Source organism: Sus scrofa, chromosome 14, assembly GCF_054392235.1.
Source record: "Sus scrofa isolate SSC_HxYL_T2T_F1_AM1 chromosome 14, Sscrofa_HxYL_maternal_Yorkshire_Landrace_v2.0, whole genome shotgun sequence".
NCBI lineage: Eukaryota > Metazoa > Chordata > Mammalia > Artiodactyla > Suidae > Sus > Sus scrofa.
Window position 1 is genome coordinate 24,568,747 of NC_139396.1, and position 21,725 is coordinate 24,590,471.

At 49.7% G+C, this 21,725-nt stretch overlaps 1 protein-coding gene and 1 long non-coding RNA gene across 3 annotated transcripts in view; one reads left to right on the forward strand and one right to left on the reverse strand.

Moving 5' to 3' along the window:
• Positions 1-10,175, reverse strand: part of LZTS1 (leucine zipper tumor suppressor 1) — a 59,991-nt gene extending 49,816 nt beyond the window's left edge. Inside the window, exon 1 of the mRNA XM_001925505.5 lies at positions 9,976-10,175. The gene's annotated coding sequence lies outside the window, so the exon portion shown is untranslated. The remainder of the gene's footprint in view (positions 1-9,975) is intronic.
• On the forward strand, positions 5,266-10,190 carry LOC146396415 (uncharacterized). 2 transcript variants are annotated; one of them, XR_014826435.1, is made up of 2 exons: positions 5,266-9,281; positions 9,395-10,190. It is a non-coding gene; the product is annotated as an uncharacterized LOC146396415 (long non-coding RNA). The 2 variants fall into 2 exon arrangements; XR_014826436.1 differs by having other exon boundaries at positions 5,266-9,271.
• Positions 10,191-21,725: the final 11,535 nt, after the last annotated feature.

The following is a 21,725-nucleotide window of genomic DNA, read 5'->3' on the forward strand; positions in this document are numbered from 1 at the left end:
AGGAGAAAGCCAGAGATAGAAAACATTCCACTACAGACAAGCTCACATATGTCCCCTGGGGCAAACCTGCCTAACACTCCAGCTTTGAGATCTGATGATTCTACCAGCCCACAGTTAGCAGTGGGAGAGTTCAAGGAGTCTGATGCAGGGGCTCTGATCTTGCTTCTGCACTAACCAGCTGTGGGACCCTGAGCACTAAGTACCAGTCTGGGCCTCCGGGCCTCCATCTACTAACCACACCTCCCTGTGACTTCTTCCAGGTCCAAAGCTGGGAAGTATTCCCCATGTATCCTGTTATAAGTCCTAAGTCCAGCACATTGACCCCTAGCTTTTGATCTTGGACTAAGAACTTCCCTCTTCTTGAAGCTTTGGCTACCCCAAGTTTCCAGGCTGCGTGAGATCTCTGGGAACGTGTGCTGTTAAGTAGAAGATGGGAGGCGGATAGAAAGGTGTTCTAATAAATAATGCTATTTCTAGAAAGCCTCTCCACTTCAAATCCATCCTGTACTCCACTGCTAGACTGACTTCCTGTTACACGCCACCCCTCTGCCTGTGAGGACTTCAGTGGCTCCCTACTGCCTGCCAAGTCACAGGCAAACCCCAAGCGGGGCACGAAAGGCCCTCCTCAATCTGACCCAACTTGCCTCTGTTTCCCTGCCACTTCTGGTCCCTTATCTGTGTACCCATTCCTTCCATCTCTTCAAATCACACCCAACCCATAGGGTCCTTCTCAAATTCTGTATTTTCCAAGAAGACATTTCAGACCATGGACTTTGTACAGTGATTTTTTTTTCCTTTTTACAGCTGCATATGGAAGTTCTCAAGCTAAGGGTCAAATTGGAGCTGCCGCTGCCGTCTACACCACAGCCACAGCCACACCTGATCCAAGCCCCATCTGCGACCTATGCCACAACTTATGGCAACATCGGATCCTTAACACACTGAGCGAGGCCAGGGATCGAACCTGCAATCTCATGGACACTATGTCGAGTTCTTAAGCCCCTGAACCACAATGGGAACTCCTGTAAAGTAATTTTGAGAAATGTGTCTATCTCCTGCCCCAATATCAGCCAGTGATGCCCCCAGGATTCAGTGGAGTATTTGACGGAACCTAGTATTCTATCCCTTTCAAAGATTGAACTAAAAGAGAATGAACTGGGTTCCTGGGATCTAAAACAGTAGCTCTTGAAGATAAGCAGAAAAGACTTGAGGAAGAAGATTTTTGAGGGAGACAGAATGATATTTAAGGATCTTTTCCACCCCGAGATTCTGTGTGTCAAGGCAGAGTACAGTGCATCTTTAGAGCAGGCTCTTTAGTTTCCAGATAAATCCTGGAACCCTGGCCTTCGAAGTCCTGTTATAGCTGTAGCATACAGGCCAGTCCATCATCCAGAGAAGTTTTTTTCTTTTTTTGCTTTCTAGGGCCACACCCCTGGCATATGGAAGTTCCCAGGCTAGGGGTCGAATCGGAGCTACAGCTGCCGGCCTACACCACAGCCACAACAACTGGGGATCTGAGCCTCATCTACAACCGACACCATAGCTCATGGCAATGTTGGATCCTTAACCCACTGAGCGAGGCCAGGGATTGAACCCTCATCCTCATGGATAACAGTCAGGTTCAATGTTGCTGACCCACAACTGGAACTCCCAGAGAGGTTTCTAAGTCAGCAGATGGCTGAGGCACTGCTAGAAGCCCAGGGAGGCTGAGAGCCTGGTGCTCCAGGTCATCCTGCTAGAGAAGAGGGAGAAAAGCCAAGCATCCTGCCCTTACCCGTCCTGCAGCAGTGGGTGCCCAGCCTTTGAACGGGGCAGCTGCAGCCCGGCGGGGGCGGGGGGTAGTGGGCAGGCAGCTGGGACTCCTTCCTGGCCCCTTCAGTGGAGCCCTCCCTTCCCAGTGCAGGTGGAGGCTGGGGGCTCTGCCCGCAGCTCTTGTTCTCCCCACCTGCCTGCAATGCGGTTTGTCTGCTGGCGCCACTGAGGCGTAGGGGCTGGGGAATTTGATCAGCAAGGAGGGGGAGGTTGTCTCCCCAAGACGTGAGCACAGACTAATCCCTCCCTCCCTGCTCGCTCGGGTGCACTGCTGAGATGCCCTGCTAAGGGGAGGGGCAGAAAGGAGCCTGGGCTGAAGTATCTGAAGGTTGCAGTAAATCAGGGAGGTGCCCTGAGTGCTTAAGTGTCCTTCAGAAACTCTGCTGCCCTGACCTCCCAGCTGAGGTGCTGGGGTGGACACAGCCCAGGCATCCTCCAGCTGCCTCTTAGCGACTGGCAGAAGGTCAAGAGCAGCCTTGAGGCTCCTTCCCCAACTTGGGACCCCCTTGACCTTCTCAGCGCTGTTCCCCAGAGTCCCTGCCTCCCTCGCTGTGTGGAGGCTTTCGTGCTCAGGGTGTCCCCATTATCTTCCTTGAGAAATGGGTGGGAGGGAAGGCCCCCCCCCCGGGGTCAGGATCCACTAGGTTTCACACCAACATGGGTTGGCACTGAGTCCCTCCTTCCAACCTCTGCCTGGGAGACCGAACAAATGTTATCGGTGACTCAGAGAACCTCCTGTCAAGGTCACTCTGTTCTGCCTGATGCTGTCTCTTCTGCTGTCTGACATGAAAACTGACTCTGTCCACCACCCCCTCCCTGCCAGCCCCAGTGCCCTGCCCACACTCCAAGGCAGCCCCATCCCCTGGGCTGGAGATCACTGGAAACTTCAGCTCCTGGCACAAGGTCTCTAGGTTTCTGCTTCCCTAGCTGTTTCTGCTCCTCTGTGATATTAACCCTTTCCCTCCCTGAAGCCTCTCACCAAGATAGCAGACCAAGATCTGAAAGGTCCCCTGTTTTGTTTCATTCAGGGCCACACCCACAGCCTGTGGATGTTCCCAGGCTAGGGGTCGAATTGGAGCTTCAGCTGCTGGCTTATACCACAGCCACAGGAACGCGGGATCCAAGCCACATCTTCGACCTACACCATAGCTCATGGCAACACCGGATCCTTAACCCACTGAGAGACACCAGGGATAGAACCCACGTCCTCACAGATACTAGTCGGGTTCATAACCCGCTGAGCCACAACAGGAACTCCCTAAAAGATGCCCTGTTATCCCTCCTCTCCTTGTGTGCCTGGGATCCCAGACACTGTGGTCCCTGGGTGACACGGGGAGCGCTGAGCTGGCTGGGTGGGAAGGGCCAACTCGGGCTGCATCACCATCAGTCTCGGCCATCTGGGGCTGAGCCCTGATTGTACCTAGAGCTGGTTGCTATACCCCGGAGGCATAACTCATTTTCTTTTAGGAAGTTTATCATCTAGGCAAAGGGGAAGGATAGGGGTGACCAGCTCAGTACTAAGGCATGGGAACAGATGCTCAGGGGTGTGACTGTACCTATTAGAGGATGTAAGGAACAGGGAGCCGGTGAAGGACGGAGTCTTTCTCTCCCCACAGCTGATGTCATTTTTCCCTCCCGACCAGGGAGGTGCAACCCCAGCGGTGAGTGTAACTCTCTCACCCTAGAATGCCTGGGTCTCCTCCTCCTGGGCCAGAACGTACTCATCGGTGGCTCACCGCCCCACTGCCCCACCGCCCAGGGTAGCTGGGGTCACTGGGGACAGGTGCTGGCAAGCCCCAGCTTTGCTTCCCTGCCTCCTTCGCTTTCTCTTACCTCCTTCCCTCTCCCCTTTGCTCGCAGGCCTATGCTCAATTCTCTCTCTTCAGCAGGAATATAATGTTCGGCGGCTTTCCACCCACTCTCTGAATGCTGCCAGCGAATAATGACTAAGGTGGTGGGTGGAAGTACAGCAAGTTGAGACCAATTTAGCAGTCCAGGGTGCCAGGAGGAGGGTGATTTAGCAGCAAATAGCTTTGCAAACAGCAAGGAGAGTGAAGATGCCCCCCAAACCAACAGACCAGCGGAGCCAAGTGCACAGCCCTGCCCTGGTGCCGGGGGCAGGGATGGCCTCAGCCATCTGGCAGTCTGCACAACGAGGTTAGGTCATGCATGGGGCAGGGTTGGTCCTGAGACGCCAAATGATCTTCAGAGCCATGCCCCCCACACCGGATCTCAGCTCTACTCTGGACCCTTTGAGGGGCCCCTCTTCTCGTGGATGCTGGGGCCTGGGAAGGTCTATGGCAACTTGAGAGACTGCCCTGGGCCTGGCGGAAATGGAAGGTCTCTGATGTCGGGGAGGGGGGCTGCACAAGCACACTGCAGATCCTGCCCCAGAGACAGGCCAACCCAAGTGGACACAGGCGTGGAGCTTGCAGGACCTGCCATCCAGGAGTCTGAAAATTCGGGTTATGGGATGTGACTGTGAGTGTGGGTATCAGAAGAGAGCTTGCTGGAGATGGAGAGGTGATGGGAATGAATGGGGGGTATGTGCTCGTGCACGCACACATGAGCACACGCATGAGCACACACAGGTGCACCTGCTGGAAGCCATCATGAAGGCAGTTTATCTTTTCCCACAGTGATAAACTTGTATGGAGGCAAATCTGTGGGTGATCTGGGAAGGCCAGCTCTTTACTGCCTTTGTTCAGACACTGGACAAAGCCCCCATCACATCTGTTTGGACACCAATTTGGCCTGTCACTTAGTAAGAAAAATCACATCTCTGCTGGATTGATTAGGACAATTAGTTTTAGCTATTAGTGCTAGTGTGCGCTCGCGAGCACACACACACACACACACACACACACACACACTCACGCTCTCTCTCTCTCTCTCTCTGTCCTGTCTCTTCCACCTTCCCTGTGCTCCCCACTGCACTCTCTCTCCATCAACCCTCCATCGAAATCCTTCCTTATCTGGGAGGTAGCCTCCACGTGTGATCACCTCCAAAGTCTGGTTTCCACACAAAGCTTCCATTACCGGTGAAGAGACTGCTAATCTCATTTTAGTTGGAACTTATTTGCATATGGATAAGGTGGAAATACGGAAATACATTTTATGGAATGAATTTGGTATTCCAACGGAATGCCATTAATTCAGATTCTGTGAAGACAAAATTTGCATAATTTCAATGTGGGATGGACTCAACCTTCTGAGCTGACTAGTTCTATAGAGAAAGAACCAACCTAAGAAATGTTTCATTCCTTAAAGTAAGTCTCAACTACAGATCCCATCATGCCAAATACTTCCTAGTTGATCTTTTGAGCTTAATCTACATGCATAACAACTGCTTAGGGAAGGAGACACAGAAAACGGAAAAAGAACTCTAAAACTCTCATGAAACTTGCAGTATAATATTAATCAACTGAGTTCTTAAAAATTTTTAAAAATCTCTTTTTTTTTTTCCTGTACATTAAATACTTGCAACAATTCATGAAGTTAAATCCATTCACTTAAGGAGGCCTAATGGTTGGGAGTCAGGACAGCTTGGTTCAAATTCCAATATTCTTAGGGGTTTGGGGGATGTACTGAGGGTTTGGGATGGACATGCTGTAAAATTTAGTTGTGATGATTGTTGGACACCTATAAATGTAATAAAATTCATTAAGTAATAAAAAAAATTCCAATATTCCACTTAAAATCTTGGGTGAAACTCCTTTATCTCTGACAGGCTCACTCAGTTTTCTCATCTGTCAAACTGGATAAGGACTCTCAGAGTTGTAAATAATAATAACAACATTCCCTTTATTATTATTATTATTTTCATTATTATTATTTTAGGGCTGCATCAGTGGCATATGGAAGTTCCCAGACTAGAGGTCAAATTGGAGCTGCAGCTGCCAGCCTACACCACAGCCACAACAACGCAGGATCTGAACTCGTCGTTGACCTACACCATAGCTCACAGCAACACCAGATCCCTGACCCAATAAGCGCGGCCAGGGATCAAACCCATATCTTCATGGATACTAGTGGGTTCATTTCCACTGAGCCACAAGGTGAATTCCAATAACGTTCCCTTTAAAGTCCTATACACATAAAAAGGGCTATTAAAATCATGGTCATAGGAAGCTTAGGGATGGTTAGGCCTTCCGGCAGGAGTCTGTCCTGCAGGAAGCAAGAAAGTGAGAGAAGCAGGATGGAGACCCATTACAGCAGCTAGAAGCTGGACTTATGCACACCTGACTTTGGCTGACACATCCCAACTCACTTGCTGTCCAAGGCCAAGCTACACACTCACTGGGCTGGAGGCAGTTCTGAGAGGTGAGTTCCTTCCCACCTTGCATTCCCCATTTCTGACTGGTTTGGTGGCTGGCCAAGCTGGGCAGAAGGAGGGAACAGGCTCCCCCTGGGGCTCCCCTTGGAGAGAGAGAGAGAGACTCATCTCAGCTCTCAGTTTGCTTCTGGGAGCTATGACCTTGCTACCGCTACCCTTCATCTCGAAGGGATAAATACTGCTCCACCCTAGTCTTCTAGCTTCCCTCCCTCCTGGTGAGCAGCTGCTGTGTTCAAAGTTAGCACAATCCAGTTTTCCATGCTACTTGTCACGGATTGGTGTGTGCTGTTTCCTCTTCAAGCCTCACCACAAATTTCAGTCTTAAACTAAAATTTTGCTGTTCTGTTTATCCCCATTTCCCTAGCACCTTGCACGGATTTCATAATGAGGGATGATCTTTGAAAGGAAAATGAAAATCATCAAGGATCCCTGAGAAGGCATGAGAATTCCTGATATGAGAAATCGGGGTGGTGCAAAGAGCATGGGAAGGGAGTCACCAGACTCTGAACCCTGTGACCTTGGGCGAAATCACAGCCAGATTACCTCTCCAAACATGGTAGCATTTCACACTCCTAACAGCACCACCATGCTGTCCATTTCAGACCAGGGGTTTTCAAACTGGAGCAGCACAAAGACCTATTCAAAAGCAAATGCAAAAAGGCCTTCCATGTAAATCATCTAAAGATTTCCCCAGGCAGTTGCATACTTTTTTGTTGGCCAAACCTCAGAAACACCTCATCATTGCCCTGGAACCACTGCCTCCTGGGGTTCCAAGCACAGGATTTTAAAACCCCCAATCTAGATCACACCTAGTACTGCCCACTGGTATAATTGCACTTCTCTCGCTTGATTGACCTGGAGATAGAGTGCGTGGGTTGGCAGGGTGGGTGGAGGCTGGGTTTTCTTTAGCCTCCCAAACTGTTGGAGGCAGGAACTGGAATGGAGAAGCTGTGTCTAGGCAGAAGAAGCCCTGAAGGGCCTGGCCTAGTAACAGAGGCAGGGAAGTCAGTGGCCCTGCCAGCAAAGTGTCCTCAAGCAGAAATGTGCGGCTGGGAAAAGTGCTCCCACCAAGAGTCTCTGACAGCTCTTTTCTCTCCCATTACTTTATTAAACATTCATTTCCTAAGGGCTTCTTTACAGCAGCCACACACTACCCTGAGCTGGGAATTCATGACACAATCTCTGCCTCTAGGAACTTTGCAGGCCCTGTAGGAGCCAGGCGAGCAGGGAATGATGGCAGGAACTCAGAGGAAGGCACATGACCCAGACTTTAAGGAGAGGGGAAGGTTTCTTGGAAGAGTTGATCCTTATGGTTAAAACCAGAAGTGCAAGTGGGAGCTAGTCGAGCGCAGAGAAGAAATGTGTTCAAAAGTAGCAGGAGCCAGGGGAAAGAGCCAGGGGCTGAGCTGAGCTGAGTTCAAACTCTTACTTCTCTATCTCCCATCCTGGCAAACTTATTTATGTCTCCTCGTCTAATAATCATACATACTCTGCGGGCCTGTGATGAGAATGAAAGGCGATAAAGAATAAAAACTCCTGGACATGCAGGGTACTTAATGAATGGTATTACACTAGTCTGCAAGCTGCACAACCAAAGGTTTGCCATTGTCACCTCATTTGTCTTTGGAGACTCACTTTCTGGCCCAGAGCCTTGCATTTTGTAAGCACCCAATGAATATTTATTAAATGGATGTTGAATAAGTGCAAAGGCATATATATACATTTTCGGGATTAGAAAACCGTTTTTCCAAAGCTGGAGCCCATTTACCTCTGCATCCATACAGGCAGACACATGGCTTCTCAAAACAGCACAGCAAATCTTTCCTTCACACAGTCCCAAAGCTTTGGTGCTCCCCAACCCACACCTATAGAGCGGCTCCCCTTCCCGACACACATCTAATGCGACACACATGGGCAGATGAGGGACTCCTCCTACAGACAGAGAGATGCACAAGCTGAGCTATTAAAACAGGTTCTACCTTGTGAGCACGCAGAGGCTGCCATAAATGTTAAAACAACCATCTCGAATGTCCCATCCCTCTTGCTCACACACTGGTGCCTTCCAAGAGATGTCCTTCTTTCCCCACCAGTTTTTTCCCACCTCCAGCACAGCGAGTGTGCCCCAGGCTCACATCTACCCAGCTGAGCCCTGGTGTGTACTTGGACTCCCCCTGGCTACACCTGACTTTGCTCCGATTGGCTGTGGACCTCAGGGAAAGCCCTGCTGCTGCTCCGGGCCTCCCTTTCTCACTGGTAGAACACAGAGAGTTGGCCGTGCTTCATGCCAACCTGGTAGTTATGTTGTGAGGGTAAAGGAGATACCAAATGAGATAACGTCTGTGATGGGCAGAAAGCGCCTCAAGAAGAAAGGCGGTGGATAAACACAAGGTGTGAATGCCACCCCTGATGACTGCGTAGGCCTCTGCCCACAGACTCTGCTCTCCTCCACCCTTGAACGCAAACACCCTTCCTGCCTACTGTAAACGCGGCCTCTGATACCCACCTCCGTGTGGGTACATATACACACATACTTCCATCACCTGTATTTCCCCCAGCATGCCCAGGGAAAACTGTTTTTGAACTTAGAGGGAGCTCAGGTTACAAACCCTCTCTCGCCCCTACCCACAGGCTCCTCTCCAGGGTCTCTGGTGCGGGAAGAAGCACCAAGCAGACAGCTCCTCTCTGTGGGTAGGCATCTTGGTTCCCATGACTAGGCTGCACCGCCAGCAGAGCAGGAGACCCCTGTCGGGTCCAGCTCCTGCCAAGAGCCCTCCAGAGCTTGGTACCTCCTCACTAGCGGGCCAGCATCCGAAGAGACCAGAGAAGACAGGATGATGGCAGCAGGGTTGTGTGGATAGAATGGAAGAGGAAGGACCCAGAAACTTCAGATGCTCAGGGCCCAAAGCCCTCCTGGTTCCTGGGAGACTTAGGGCCAGGAAGCTGAGTCTGGAGCACTTTTCTAGGACTGACACACTTGTGAGGGAGCAGAATGCTCATTTCTTCCATACTTTAATCTTTTCCACTTGGAGTGGAAAAGGGAAAGCCCTTGGTATCGTGATGCCTATTGCTGCTGAATTGTGTGCTCGGAAGGCTGGAGTTAAGCGTGTGGAAGGCTGTGTGTGTGTGTGTGTGTGTGTGTGTGTGTGTGTGTGTGTGTGTGTAGGGAAGGGGAGAAAGTGGGGGGTTGGCTGCCTGTGGTAGGTGAGAGGAAGAAGTGAATGTGGTGTGTGTGTAGGTGTGAGACAGTGTGTGTGTGTTGCTTTGGCTGAATTGCTCCAGGGGGGCCTCTTAAATACCCAGGTTCATCCCCCAATACACCTCAACCCTTGTGACCTATTCCTTCAGTGAAACAATCCAAACCTCTTACTGCATCTGAGCCCCCGCCACCAGTGTGGACACAGCCCACCTCCAAAGTTCCAGACGGCAAAGTTCAGTGGCGGCGCCCCAGCTGTCAGACCCACACGCACACCTCCCGCTTCCTCAGCTCTGGACATCGGTGTCACCCAACGCCTAGGACCTCCCCAGATCAGATTTGAAAGTAGGTAAAACCCGTCTGCAGGAAACTGGAAACAAAGACGTAAGGACGGACGCACCATCCTTTCTTCCGGGCTGGGACCAAACCAGCCGCACGCGCCCTGGCAGAGGGGAGACCCTGACAGTTACACGCAGAGACAAAGACACCTGGACAGACAACGGCACAGACAGACAAAGACCGACGGACCCGCTGGCACGCCGTGGGGAGCGCAGATTCCCCGCAGCCCGGGCGCCCTGTCGCGGCCGGAGACCCTTCTTTGGAGGGAGCGAGACCCTCGTCCACAGCACCTTACCTGCCCCTGAGCCTGGGGCTGACTTGAGGGTTTTGTTTTTTTTTTTTTTTCAGTGTGTTTCTCGATGTGCTCCCGACTCTCTTCTCCCAGAGCTCCGGGCCGGGCGGGTCCCTCTGCTGCTTGCGACTTCGGCTCACTGGACTAGGCGGGCAGAGAAACTTTCGGCCTCGCCGCCCGCCCGGCGCCCGCCCGCCAGCTCCGGCGCGCCGGCCTCCGCGCGGGTCCCCGAGCTGCTGGCTGGCGGGCGGGAGGGCAGGGCGGGGCGGGCGGGGCGGGGTCGGCATCGCTCATTGGCCATGGTGGGCCGGGGCGGGGCTGGGCGGGGCTGGCGCCGGCGCTGCTCATTGGCCAAACTCGGCCTGCTGCTGGTCCTTGCGGCTCCGCGGCCTTTGTTCCCAGCTGACAGCTGCGGCTGCTCTCGACCTCCTCCTCTTCTGCATCCGCCTCCCGCGAGGGGTCCCTGCTCCCCAACTCTCCACTCTCACAACAGATCCTTCCTGGGAGCCCTATCTGCTCAATCTTTCTCTCCCCCCCTTTCTCTTTTTCAATTCCTTCTTTTTGTCCTTTTCTTATTTCCTCCCTTCTTTATCACCCCTTCTTCTTACAAGTTTCACTTTCTCAGCACCATCTCCTCACTCCAACCCCCAAACTCTGCAGAAAGACTGATTGCTAGGTTCGAAGTCCACACTAGAAGCCCAGAGAGGGGCATTGGTTCACCATGCCAGGGTTACAGACTGGAGCCCAGACCACTGGCACCCCCACTCCCAAGACAATTCAAAAGCAAACGTTTCCAGTTCCCTCCCAGGGCCTGAGTTTTAGGTGGAAGCTGAGGCCTTTTATAGTTAGTCATCTTTCCCAGTACCTTTCTAACACTATCATTTTCTCTACCACCCTCATTTCAATTTCAAGCATTTTTTTTTTCTTTTTTTGGCTGCACGCACAGCCTGTGGAATTTCCCAGGCCAGGATATAACTAGCACCATAGCAGTGACAACACCAAATCCTTAACCACTAGGCTGCCAGAGTACTCCCACTTTCTAGCATTTGAGCTAGGAGGGGACCTGAACCTACAAGCTTTGGTTGGACAAAGGGCCTGTTAAGTGCAGTTCCAGGTGTCACATGAGGTTGGGGTCTGGAGGGTGCACTGAGGCTAATCCTTTAAAACCAGGCATCGTTCTGCCCAGGGAGTGTCAGAGGGGGAAGACTGAGGTGGCTGACTTCTGGTTATAAGTAGAGAAGGGGGAGGCAGCCTGAAGGGAAGCATACCATTTTGTTTCCGCCACCTCTCTACTCAAAACCCTGGAGGGGATCCTCATTACCTCCAGTTCTTGACACTGAAGACTCCAACTCTCAATTCTAGGCTTCCTGGGAGGCAGCAAAGCACGAGCTCTAAAAAGTCAGGCGCTGGTGCTCAACTGTGACACTGAGCCAGTGCCATTAACCTTCTTATATCTCGATGTTTTCCTTCATGAAGTAGGGGGTAACAATTCCCAGGATTTGGAGTTCCCCTTCTGGCTCAGCGGTTAACAAATCTGACTAGCATCCATGAGGACACAAGTTCGAGCCCTGGCCTGTCTCAGTGGGTTAAGGATCCAGCATTGCTGTGAGCTTAATGTAGGTCACAGATGTGGCTCGGATCCTGCGTTGCTGTGGCTGTGGAGTAGGCCGGCAGCTACAGCTCCGATTCACCGCCTACCCTGGTAACCTCCATAGGCCACAGGTGCGGCCCTAAAAAGCGAAAAAACAAAAAACAATACCCAGAATTTAAGCTCCCCGAGGGCAGGAACTGGCTTTCTCTCGCTCTCTTTTCATTTTCAAAAGTTTTCTTGAGGTATAGTTGATTTACAATGCTGTGATAATTTCTTCTGTACAACAAAGTAATTCAGTTAGATGTTTACACACATCCATTGTTTTTCAGATTCTTTTTCCACATAGACCATCACAGAATATTAGATAGATTTCCCTGTGCTGTATGGCAGTTCCCCTCTGGCCAATCTTTCCATCTCCTTCAGTGTGCACAAGCCATTCCCAAGCCCCAAGTCCACCCCCCCCCCCACCTGTCCCCTTTAGTAACCACAATTTGTTTTCAGAGTCTGTGTGTCTGTTTCTGTTCTGTACATAAGTTCATTTGTATCCTTTTTTTTTTTTTAGATTCCACATAGAAGTGACATCCTATGATATTTGCCTTTCACTGTCTGACTAACTTTACTCAGTATGATAATCTCCACATCCACCCATGTTGCTGCACATGGCATTATTTCGTTCCTTTTTATGGCCTCTTTAGTTCATGGCTGAGAGACTTGGCTTGGTTCACAGATGTATCTTCAACACCCAGAACTTGGCTGGCACATAATAGGCCCTCAATTAATATTTCTTGAATGGATGAATTTTTTTTATAGATTTGTTGTGAGGATTAAATAAGAATCCCTGGTGTGTGGTAAGTACATACACATGGTAGCTATTATAAGCACTACTATAGGAGCTCCCGTTGTGGCTCAGTGGAAACGAACTTGAGTAAGATCCATGAGGAGGCAGGTTCGATCCCTGGCCTCACTCAGTGGGTTAAGGATCCAGCGTTGCCGTGAGCTGTGTGTAGGTTGCAGATGAAGCTTGGATCTGGCATTGCTTATGGCTGTGGCGTAGTCCAGCAGCTACAGCTCTGAATCAACTAGCCTGGGAACTTCCGTATGCCACAGGTGCAGATCTGAAAAGCAAAAAACAAACAAAACCTAAGTACTACTACAGCTTCTATGTGTCAGCTCCAAAGTAGAATGATGGCTCCTTTCTCTAAAGCCATCAGTTTTCTCATGGGCAAAGTGGACAGTCTGGATGAGACTCTTTTTTTTGGCTTTTCTAGGGCTGCACCCATGACATATGGAGGTTCCCAAGCTAGAGGTCTAATTAGAGCAGTAGCTGCCGGCCTACGCCAGAGCCACAGTAACACAGAATCTGAGCCACATCTGCGACCTACACTACAGCTCACAGCAACGCTGGATCCTTAACCCACTGAGCAAGGCCAGGGGTCGAACCTGCAACCTCATGGTTCCTAGTCAGATTTGCTAACCCCTGAGCCACGATGGGAACTCCTGGATGAGACTCTTTAAGTGTCTTCCTTCAGCACTGATGGACTGTGGCATTTTAGGTAGATATTCTGGAGCTTGACCTACAGCCCTCTGAGAAGGACTGAGCTAGGCAAAGGGTCTAGGCAGAGTATTGGGGGGTGTGTGAGGAGTAGAATCCAGAAACAGTCTGGAACAATAGAAACACCCTGGGCAGGGAATCTTCAGAGATAGAGTGGGGTGTACTGAGGGTGGGGATGGAAGTAAGCAAGCAGAATGGCAGAGGAGAGCTGTGATGATACAGCGTGTGTGTGTGTGTGTGTGTGTGTGTGTGTGTGTGTGTGTGTGTGGTCATAAAAGCCTCAGGAATGTGGTCCCAAAAGTACAAGGCCACAATTAGCTTCCTGATTCAGCTGTTGGGTATGGTAATGTAATGCCTGAGAGCGTCTGCCCCTAAACCCCCTGGTCGGATTCTCACTGGGGCTCCTCTTCCTTTGTCTCATGAAGGGGTGCTGCCCTTCCCAGGCCCTGGGTATTCCATTTGGACCTCCGCATCACTCAGGCTCTTCCTTGCCTCAGCTGAGTCTGGGAAGCTGGGTCACAAAGTATGTTCTTATGAAACAGTCTCTGCTATCCTCATCCACTCATTATCTGAGACTCAAGCAGCTTACTGTTCTAGCTTACCATTCTGTTATTTATCTCTAGGACCTCAGTTCGCACACAGAGGACCAAGCCCATGGATCAGTTAACCCTGTAGCTTATTTGAATTAGAAACACCACTGCTTTGCTCAGTGGTGTTTCTATTGCAGTTTAAATAACTGTTTGGCTTCTTCTCTAAGTTTCTTGTTCAAAGACCAATGTCTTGCAGTTCCCATCGTGGCACAGTGGAAAAAAAAAATCCGACCAGGAATCATGAGGCTGTGGGTTCTATCCCTGGCCTTGCTCAGTGGGTTAAGGATCCGGTGTTGCTGTGAGCTGTGGTGTAGGTCGCAGATGCAGCTCAGATCTGGCGTGGGTGCAGCCCTAAAAGGACAAAAGACTAAATAAATAAGTAAATAAAGAGAGAAATATTCAGGGCCTTGTGTTGGGAAGTAAGAAAGGCTGACCCTTGTGGCTCAGCAGATTAAGGATCCAGTAAAGTCACTGCTGTGGCTCTGGTTACAGCTGTGGCACTGGTTCGATCCCTGGTCCAGAAACGTCCTCATGCCATGACTGCGCCCTCCCCAAATATATATATAGTCAGCCTTTCTCCTTTTTTTGGTTGTGCCAGCAACATGTGGAAGTTCCCAGGCCAGGGATTGAACCTGTGCCACAGCTATAACCAGAGCCACAGCAGTGACAACCCCGGATCCTTAACATGCTGAGCCAAGAGGGAACTCCAAGGCTGACTATATTTAGCTGAGGTTGAGTAATCTCCAAAAGTAGATGAGAAAATATTATAATGTTAGATCATTGAGAAAAGCCTTAAGGGATCAGCAGGTTGCCTCTACTCTATCTCCCAGCTACCCCAGGAAAGTAGAGGCAGACTGGTTTTCCCAGAAGCTGAGCCGATGCCACTGATCTCAGAGGATGCCTGACCAGCGTCCTGTCCTCCTCCACAGGAGAAAATAGCTACCTTGGAGTTGCTCTGGAAGTGAAGCTCTTATAACCTGAATTTACATTTCTTACAACTGTGTTCCTGGGCTTTATTTTTATTTTATTTTATTTTTTTGCTTAGCTTTTTAGGGCTGCATATGGAAGTTCTCTGACTAGGGGTTGAATCAGAGCTGCAGCTGCTGGCCTACACCACAGCCACAGCCACAACCACAGCCACATGGGATCTGAGCCACGTCTGTGACCTACACCACAGCTCATGGCAACACCGGGGCCTTAACCCACTGAATGAGGCCAGGGATTTTTTTTTTTTTTTTTTTTTTTTTTTTGTCTTTTTGCCTTTTCTAGGGCCACTCCTGTGGCACATGGAGGTTCCCAGGCTAGGGGTCTAATTGGAGCTGTAGCTGCCCGCCTACAGCACAGCCACAGCAACTTGGGATCTGAGCTGCATCTTCAACCTACATTACAGCTCACGGCAACGCCAGATCCTTAATGCACTGAGCAAGGCCAGGGATCGAACCCGAAACCTCATGGTGCCTAGTCGGATTCGTGAACCACCGAGCCACGATGAGAACTCCACAGGCCAGGGATTGAACCCATGTCCTTACTAGTCAGGTTTGTTACCACTGAGCCACAAAGGGAATTCCCTGTTCCTGGGCATCTTGCACCTCTTATTTCTGGCTGTTACTAAACTCTCCTTTGCTTTGGGAAGGACATCTCTCTCTCTCTGGCCTTGCCTTTGGCATGCAGAAGTTCCCGGGTCAGGAGTTCCTGCTGTGGTACAACTGTAACTCTGTAGCATCAGGATGCAGGTTCAATCCCCAGCCCAGTGAGTTAAAAGGATCTGGCATTCCTGTGGCTGCAGCGTAGATTGCAGCTGTGGCTTGGATCTGATTCCTGGCCCGGAAACTCCATATACCACAGGTTGGCAAAAAAAAAAAAAAAAAAAGTCCCTGGGCCAGGAATTGAACTCTAGCCACAGTGACAACACCAAATCCCTAACCGCTAGGCCACCAGGTACTCCATGGAAGGAACATTTCTTCCTTGACTTCTTTGAGTGCTATGAAGACAAATTGGATAAAATCCAAGTAGTGTTTCTCCTTTCCTAGAAAGTACTACATGGGAGTTCCCATTGTGGCGCAGCGGAAGCAAATCCGATTAGGAACCATGATGCTGTGGGTTTGATCCCTGCCCTCATTCACTGGGTTAAGGATCTGCTGTTGCCGTGAGCTGTGGTGTAGTTCACAGAAGTGGCTCAGGAGTTCCCGTCGTGGCGCAGTGGTTAACGAATCCGGCTAGGAACCATGAGGTGGCGGGTTCGGTCCCTGCCCTTGCTCAGTGGGTTAACGATCCGTTGTTGCCGTGAGCTGTGGTGTAGGTTGCAGACGCGGCTCGGATCCCGCATTGCTGTGGCTCTGGCGTAGGCCGGTGGCTACAGCTCCGATTCAACCCCTAGCCTGGGAACCTCCATATGCTGTGGGAGCGGCCCAAGAAATAGCAACAACAACAACAAAGAAGACAAAAGACAAAAAAAAAAAAAAAAAAAAAAAAGAAGTGGCTCAGATCCCAAGGTGCTGTGGTTGAGGTGTAGGCCAGCAGCTGTAGCTCCGATTCGACCCCTGGCCTGGGAACCTCCATATGCCATGGGTGCGGCTCTAAAAAGCAAAAAAAAAGAAAGTACTGTGTGACTTCCAGAAATTGTTTAGCATTAATTGTTGTGACGATTATCATCGTTATCATCAGTGACATTATCAGCTATAACTTTATTCTAGTACTTAACCTATATTCAGGTTCAGGAGACTAGGGAATTTGTAGAGGGAAGAAACACTCCCAGATGCCCTGGGGAGAACTTGCTGACTTCAGAATTCCTCTCCTAGGATGACTCATCACCCACCACTAAGATTCACAAGTTACCTTAGAGAATGTGTCCATACCACTCTGTCATTGAAAAGAAAACCGAGTCAAAGAGCAAGATAAGGAACTTCTCTTGTGGCTCAGTGGGTTAAAGATCCAGTGTCACTGTAGCAGCTTGGGTCGCTGCTGTGGCATAGGTTTGATCCCTGGCCCAGGTACTGCATGCTGCAGGCATGGCCAAAAAATAAAAATAAATAAAAATAAATAAAAAAGGGAGGAAGATCAGAAATCATCCCAGCTTCACTGGAGCTGGGACTCCTGGATCTTAAGACTTGGGTCCTGTATCTGCCTGGGCAACGCTGTGACTGATACAGTGCCTGCAGTGCCTGAATGTGGTTTAGTTTAGGCAGTGTAGACCACAGGCAGGCACTTTAGCTAATGCAAAACCAGGGTTCAGATGTCACTAAGGAGCTTCTAGTGTGATAAGGGTTGGTTCAGCCACCAGCCAACTAGGCTCATAAGACAACCTTTCAGCAGACCCACCAATGTAAATGCACTGGATTATGGAAATATGAGAAGGTAGTGTTCTGATTTGACTCCTCCCACCCCAGTACGATTTTCAGTAGGATGCAATAGGCTATTTCTTTTAAAAATTTTTTTTCTGGAGTTCCCATCGTGGCGCAGTGGTTAACGAATCCGACTAGGAACCATGAGGTGGCGGGTTCGGTCCCTGCCCTTGCTCAGTGGGTTAACGATCCGGCGTTGCCGTGAGCTGTGGTGTAGGTTGCAGACGCGGCTCGGATCCCGCGTTGCTGTGGCTCTGGCGTAGGCCGGTGTCTATGGCTCCAATTCAACCCCTAGCCTGGGAACCTCCATATGCCGCGGGAGCGGCCCAAGAAATAGCAACAACAACAACAAAAAGACAAAAAAAAAAAAAAAAAATTTTTTTTTCTAATTAAAGTAGTGTTGACTTAAAATGTTCTATCAATTTCCGCTGTACAGCAAAGTGACCCAGATGTGTGTGTGTGTGTGTGTGTACATACATTCTTTTTCTTGTATTATTTTCTGCAATAGGCTATTTCTAATCCAACATCCTCTCTCTGAAAGGTTCTGGGCTATCACCTGTCATGGAGTCTATCTCTTCCAGGGTTTGGACTAGTTCATCTAAAACTGTGAAGCAGGCAAATGTTTCCACCTACCAGAAAAGCTTGAATCAAACTGGCTTAAATAATAGGAAGAAGTCTCATGAATGAATGAATGAATGAATGAATGAAGAGATAGCTCCCAGGTTAGTTCATACCTTGGCTTTGCACTCTCATGAGAGATCATGTTTCTCCATCTCTCAGTTTGCTGTCCTGAGTAAGGGTTTTGCCCTAAGGACAACATCAGTCTAGTTGTCATACCCAGAAGCAGCAAGAGTCTGAGGATTAAAGACCTTTGTTCCTGCATCTTTCTTTTTCCCCCCTGGGATCAAGAAAACCTTTCCTGGGAAGTCCCCACTGTGGCTCAACAGTAACGAGCCCAACTAGTATCCATGAGGATGCAGGTTCGATCCCTGGCCTCTCTCTCAGTGGGTTAAAGATTAGGCATTGCCATGTGGGCAGCTCGGATCCCATGTTGTTGTGGCTGTGGTGTAGGCTGGCAGCTGCAGCACCAATTTGACTCCTAGCCTGGGACCTCCCATATGCCACGGGTGCAGCCCTTAAAAAAAAAAAAGAAAGAAAGAAAGAAAAGAAAACCTTTCCTAGAAAGCTCTCTGCTGACACTGGACAGGCTTAGCTGTATCATCAGGCAATCATTGGCAAGCTCAGTGAGATTATTTTGGCTTTGACCAAAGGGTTAGGTGTGGAATAGATATTGTGACACACCTGTCTCTCTCTCCTTGTCTTCAAGAGAGAAGGGGGAAGTTGTGGAGAGAGTTAATAATCATTGCTTGTCTATTAAAGCACCTCCATGTTGCTGGACACTTTCTCTATAGCCTCTTATTTAATAACTGTAGAAATAATTATTTCTATTTTCCAAGTGAAGGAATTGCAGCTCAGAGTGGTTAAATAACTTCCCCCTTGTCCCATCATTAAGTGGACGAGAAAGGGCTGAAACGAGGCCCATTTGAAGCCTTTGCTCTCTCTTCCCAGTTATTTCTGTAGAATTGACTCTTTTCAGGTCTGCTCAAGACTAGAGACCCCTAATACAAATTGGAGCTTTCCAGGACCACTGGAAGCACAAGAGATAAGTAGCTCCCTCTGCCCCTACCACGATCAAGTTTAAACTTCTCTTTTTTTAGGGTCGCACCCCTGGCATATGGAGGTTCTCAGGCTAGGGGTTTAATCGGAGCTACAGCTGCCGGCCTACACCACAGCCACAGCAACACAGGATCTGAGCTGCATCTGCAACCCACACCACAGTTCACGGCAACACCGGATCCTTAACCCACTGAGCGAGGATAGGGATCGAACCCGAAACCTCGTGGTTCCTAGTCAGATTCGTTTCCGCTGAGCCATGACGGGAACTCCCAAGTTTAAACTTCTTTGCTTTGCACTTCCACAGTGTGCCTCTTCATTTAACCTGTTCATCTCTTTTTCTCCCTCTGCCCAGCAGGTATGTCTCCTCATTGGCACCGGGCTTCCCCACCCCCATCAAGGCCACTTCCACCTCCATGCTCTTTTATTTTTTATTTTTTATTTTTGTCTTTTTGTCTTTTGTTGTTGTTGTTGTTGCTATTTCTTGGGCCGCTCCCGCGGCATATGGAGGCTCCCAGGCTAGGGGTTGAATCGGAGCTGTAGCCACCGGCCTACGCCAGAGCCACAGCAACGCGGGATCCGAGCCGCGTCTGCAACCTACACCACAGCTCACGGCAACGCGGGATCGTTAACCCACTGAGCAAGGGCAGGGACCGAACCCGCCACCTCATGGTTCCTAGTCGGATTCGTTAACCACTGCTCCACGACGGGAACTCCCACCTCCATGCTCTTGACTTCCTTCAAGCCAGCATGGAAGTGTCTTCATGGCCCTCCCCAAGCCCTGCCCCAGCCCTCCTACATTCCCTACTCCCACTCAAGTCCTGTCAAATAACGCATCCACAACCTGCTGTTTTTCTTTCCTGGTGCACTTTGTAACTTGTGCTCTATTATTTCAGACGAATGAATCTCATTTTCCTCCTAGACTTTTAAGGGGTCAGCTCCATGCTTGGCCCATGATAGGCTTTCAACAAATATTTAATGACTCAGTGAGGGCAGAGACCACCTCTTATTTTTCTGTCTCCCTAATAACACTCAGCCTGCTGTGGCACGTGGGTGGTGACTAATGGACTAATTGGCTTTGGGCGCATTTCTCCCCAGGGCTGAGGAGCGATGAGCAGACAAAGAAGTTGGCTTGACCTTTGTCAGTTCTGAGAGAGGCCTTTGGTAAATGGGCCTGTCAGGCTCACATTTGCTTATAGCCCTAAACTCATTTAAACAAATAGAGCATGTGAGACTATGACTTCTGGGAAATCATTCAGCTCCCCTATGGCGAATGCTGGCACGCTCACTTCCTCCCCCCCTGGGACGGGGGAGGTGGGAGAACAAAATAGCAGAGAGGTTTTTTGAGACCCTGTGTGCTGAAATGGAATTTACACATTAACTCTGTGATTTTTCAGGAAGCAGCACCAGGAGTCCTAGGCTGAAAGCTGTCCCCTAAGAGTTGCTGGGATCAAGACTGGGTTGTCTGATGGAGTTCCTGTTGTAGCTCAGTGATTAACAAACCTGACTAGTATCCATAAGGATGCAGTTTTGGGTTTGTGTGTGTGTGTGTGTGTATGTGTGGGTGTGTGCGTCTTTAGGGCCACACTGGTGGCATATGGAAGTTTCCAGGCTAGGGGTCGAATCAGAGCTACAGCTGGCAGCCTACACCACAGCCACAGCAACTCGGGATCTGAGGTGCGTCTGCAACTTACACCACAGCTCACAATAACGTTGGATCCTTAACCCACTGAGCAAGGCCAGGGATTGAACCAGCAACCTCACGGTTCCTAGTCAGATTCATTTCCATTGTGCCATGACAGGAACACCAGAGGACTCATGTTTGATCTCTGGCCTTGCTCAGTGGGTTAAAGATCCCGCGTTGCTGTGGCTGTGGTGTAGGCTGGCAGCTATAGCTCTGATTTGACCCCCTATCCTGGGAACCTCCATATGCTGCGGGTGGAGCCCTAAAAAGCAAAAAAAAAAAAAAAAAAAAAAAAAATAGAGGAGGTGGGGAGTAGGAGACGTGGCAGGTGGTTGTACCAGGTAATCTCTGAGGTTACTTCATTTTCTGACTCTTTTTTTTTTTTAAAGCCACAGCTGCGGCAACGCTGGATTCTTAACCCACTGTGCCTCAGAGGGAACTCCCATTTTCTGACTCTTTTTACCTAAGGTTGCTGGGAGCAGCAAAGAAGGACAATGGAAGCAGCCAAGTGTGGCATTGTAGCCAGAAGAGGCTCAGCACTAACCCTGGACTAATTTTGCCTCAAGGGTATAATCGGGGTAAGTGTGAAAGTGCTTCCATTTGCTAGAGGGTTCCTGGTACTATCCCTGCCTCCAAGAGTGGAAGGGAGGGTTTAACGGTTTAACGAGTCAATACTTGTGATGTGCTGGGCACAGCACCCATCCTATGGGAAAATCCTTCAGTTGCTCTTGTTCTCTGTGCCACCTCCCCTCCCCCAATCAGAAACCCAGGGCCTTTTCTACCCTATTTCTTCCAATTAGAAGCAACCTCATGATCTGGCCTGAAGCCCATTCAGCATGGTGGAGTGGAAAAAAAGAACTGCAGTTTGGGAGTTTCCGTCGTGGCGCATCGGAAACGAATCAGACTAGTAACCATGAGGTTACGGGTTTGATCCCTGGCCTCGCTCAGTGGGCTAAGGATCCGGCGTTGCCATGAGCTGTGCTGTAGGCTGGTGGCTACAGCTCGGACTCGACCCCTAGCCTGGGACCCTCCATATGCCTCGGGTGTGGCCCTAAAAAGCAAACAAACAAACAAAAAACCAAAAAACAAACAAACAAAAAAACAAACCCCAACAAAGAACTGCAGTTTGAGTTGGAGACTTGGGTTTGATTTAGACTTGCCCTTAGTGACCTTGGCCAAGTCTTTTGCCCCCAGATTGCCCCCTTGTTCCCAGCACTTTTGAATGATAGTAACATATAAATCCACAGGAAGGGATGCAGGAAAAACAGTACAGGTGATTAAAATAACATCTATAATTCTAGGGGTACCATGATTGTTAACG